Below are 4184 nucleotides of genomic sequence, written 5' to 3' on the forward strand. Positions count from 1 at the left end.
CACACACACACACACACACACACACACACACACACACACACACACACACACACGATATTCTCATAATTTGCATTTACATAAAAAAAGCTAGATCATTAGTTTTGATGCAATAAAAATTATTGAAGTATCTTTAGTAAAAAAAAGAGAAACAAACATTAATGAAATATGTCGCATATGAATTGTATATCCCAGTAGAATTTTTTTTATATAAGAACATATAACACTTCCGTGACAAAAGTAATAAGTTGAAATTTTTGGAATTTCGCATTATTTGCGGAATGTATTCTAAACATATCAACTTTCAATCAGAAAAAGTAATGTAATTTAAATTCAAATATGAAATAAAAAAGAATTAAAGACAGAAAAAATGACACAAAATAAATAAGGAAAATTTTTAGAGGTCTAACATAACACCATAAATAAAATTAATATTAATATCTATGTTACTTTTTGAAACAAATAATTTAATTGTGTTAGCTATAGTTAATTTATATTTAATAAGTAAATAATTAACTTTAAAATATACAATTTTTTCCTGGAATAATTTTATATTTTTTACACTTACTTATGTTATTATTCTTACGTAGATACAATATTTAAATATATATAACTATTTAATTATTCATAAAATACATCTATATATATAAATTTTTTTATTCTATTTCTGTTTGTGTATGTAAAAAGCTATTAATAAAAAGAAATTTAAAAAAATTAAAAGCATAATTTTGGCATTGTTTATTATAAAAAAAAACGTAATTTAAGGAAATGAGAAAAAATGTCTATATATATTTATTATATAAAAATGTAATAATTATTTAAAAAGTTATAGAATTGTTATAATTATATGTATATATAGAAGTTTTAATTATATGTATATAGAATATTATATAATATGATAATGTAATTGTAATTTGTATCTTTCGAAAAGAAAAACAGTACAAAAATTATTTCTCTAAATACTTTTTTCAATTATTGTTTTTAATTATTACTTTTTCTGTAATATATAAAGATTCTGATTAAAAAGAGACAAAGATTAAGAGAAAGAGAACATACATATATGGATATATTTTATACATAATTATACATTTGTATAAAAATTTTTATATAAAAATTTTTTAATGGGCATATTGTAAATCTTTTTTTATAGTTTTTATAATTGAAGTTATTTTACCAAATCGTTCTTGCAAACCCGCTAGTTTATCCTTTCAAAGATATGCATTTATATCTTTACAATGTCGTCGAAAGAGTCGATCTATCATCCCATACCCAACGAGTTGACGTACCGATGACGAGGGACTTCGGCTCGTTTATATTCTAAGTTCCGTCAAACGTCTTAGTGAGGAACATGAGAACGTGAGAGAAGAAAGTCGGGAAAAGAATGAAGAGAAGTAAAGAAAGAAAGAGGCAGAGAGTAAAGAAGCAAGTTATCGGTCGAAAGTTCGTAAAATCCAAGAAACCGATTCCACCCTCCATATAGAGAGTGGGGTTGCATCCGTCTTCCTTCTCTAGGGAGCGTTTTATGGAAGAAAATTCAACGTCCGCGACGATTTCTCATTCCGAAACCCCGAACAAATCTATTCGTGAATGGCGAAATAGCGAGCTTATATTGTACCAGCCCTTCTCGAGCGGATTTCCTTCGTTTTCTGTCTCGCGAGAATAATATAATCGAGTTTCTGCTAAAAGGTGATCCTCTTTTAAAAAGTTTTCCTACATAAGCAAACTGCTACCTCAATTCTTCGAGATTGGATCTTTCAATATAAAAATATGAAGAATATTAGGATAAATCAATGAAAATAAATGTTTAACGTTATTAAATGTTGTAAATGTTGTGCATATATAATTATTTTGGAATTAAAAAAAACTTAGATTTTATACGTAAAAGTTATTAACACTTACATGTCAAGTATTTTTATGAATATTTTTATTTCGTAAATGAATAATCTCTTGAGTAATTACATCATAATAAATTTATGCAATCGTCTATACCTAAATGGAGATATTATAATTACGATTGAAAGGGATCCTTGTGACTTGTAGTTTCGCATTTTTATTACTATCAGTAACTAACTAAAATTGGAATAAATTTAATTGAATTGCTAAAATAGAAATTAGGGTAAATAATAGTATCTGCGAAAGATTAAATCAGAAAGATGTGCCCGCAAATAGTTCGCTAACTAAGATTACGTCTTTGAAATCGTGATGAGCTATGATTTTCTCTGGAAACAGCTTCCCGAGGAATATGCTCTGGAAGTACAGAGTACATTTTGCAGAATTCCGCGTGCAGTACACAAATCAACGGCGCGGGAGTTTCTTCGGTTTTGCAGAAGTTCCTTTGTGCGATATATATGACCGTGCGCCAATTTCATCTCTAACAAGATACATCAGACGAAATGGCTGGAAAATTTGACGTTTGCATGTCGTACCCATGCCATCATTTACATTTCTAAATAGTCCCGAGAAATACTTTACTCGCATCCTTTGAAGTTTGGAAGCTCCACAGTTCCGTAATTAATTCTCTCCAATATGTCAATTGCTCTCCTTAACAAGTTATCAAAGATATCACATAAAGTATTAAATAAATACAAGATTGAATTTCCACTTTCTCATCGACAAAATTTTAATTATATTCTTGTAAAGATTAGTTATTATATAGAAAGAAAGATATGTTGGTCAAATATCTATAAATTTAGTTCAATATAAATTTGAAGATATTTTTATTGGATTATCAAAATAATTATGCAAAAAAAAAACGTTCAAGCTGATTACTATAGAATGTCAAAACTTTTTAACAACACTTATTACGTTTAAATTTCTTATAGAATTATTTTGATGGTCTAATAAAATTATTTTCACGTTATAAAAATCTTTTATAGATGCTTTAGCAAAATTGTTCTGTTTGTATATAAATCATTAAAAGAAAAGAATTATAAGCATACACATGCTAACTGAATATTTTCGAATATTTATTATATTACAATAGCACAAAACTCACTTACTGAATAAGAAAATATTATTTCGGTCTATCAAACATTTTGACATTAAATTTGTATTTTGCTTTATCCCTTTCTCTTCTCTGAGTTTTCTCTCACGAATTAAACATGTATATAATTACATTGTAGGAATCATTAATTATAGATTAATTTATGGCTGATCTAAATTTTTATGCGACTCTTGTAGATTTGCAAATAGACAATACTTATTCCTCAATTTTTCACGAATCGTTTTGAATCAACGACACGCGGTCGCTCACTAATTTCATCATTAATAATAATTATTATCGACTAGTTAGGATAACTCCCTCGAGACTCCGAAATTTGCATGCGCATTAATCCAATTTCGTTTAAGGGCTCGTCAATCATATCGCCCTTGATTAGCTGATGGCTCGATACGTCGAGAAATGTTCTGTACGAATGAGCCACGAGATGGAGCTCTTAACAATTTGAATGAAGTATACTTAAAATTGGCCTTCCAGCCGCTTAATATAATCAAATAGGTACTACAGTTATCCGATGGAAATTAGCAAATATTTATTAATTAATTTGAAATTTTGTGTAAACAATAAATAATGTTCTTTATTAATCGAAAAAAAAATTAGACAAAAATGGAAATTTGAAATTTAATAAAAAAAATTAAATTTTTTTTCATTATAGAAAAATACTTATTTATCGCGACACCGTTTCTTTAATAATTTAAGTACACGCGTAATCGATAACAACCACAAGCACTGCAAGTTTCTGAACTAAATTTACGTTCGCAACTTCGACTGATTCCGGAGACTGTGGTAATAGCTCTTTGTAATGGAACGACAAGAAATTACTCCATTCAGCGACATTAACCTCCTACGTCGACGCGTATATTGGCAGTAAATTTGATAACACCCACGTAGCTTTCCTTAATTATCGATAGCCTCCGGTATTAAACAGTGATATAGCGAATGTATGACGTTACTCATTCAATGAAATGAACACCCACCTATCAACGTGTTGATTCGCATCCCACGTCACAATTTATAATAGACAGAATGTGATTTAATAAAATATAAAATATATAGTCTTCAGTCAAAGAGAGAGAGAGAGAGAGAGAGAGAGAGAGAAGGAGGGGGAGAGAAGGAGGGGGAGGGGAGAGAGAGGAGGGAGAGAGAGGAGGGAGAGAGAGAGAGAGAGAGAGAGAGAGAGAGAGAGTAA

The 4184-nt window shown here is 29.1% G+C and overlaps 1 protein-coding gene across 1 annotated transcript in view; it reads right to left on the bottom strand.

The window, feature by feature from the left end:
* LOC105626671 (protein Skeletor, isoforms B/C) overlaps positions 1–4184 on the bottom strand; it is a 91419-nt gene that overhangs the window by 6556 nt on the left and 80679 nt on the right.

Source organism: Atta cephalotes, assembly GCF_000143395.1.
Source record: "Atta cephalotes unplaced genomic scaffold scaffold00006, whole genome shotgun sequence".
Lineage (NCBI taxonomy): Eukaryota > Metazoa > Arthropoda > Insecta > Hymenoptera > Formicidae > Atta > Atta cephalotes.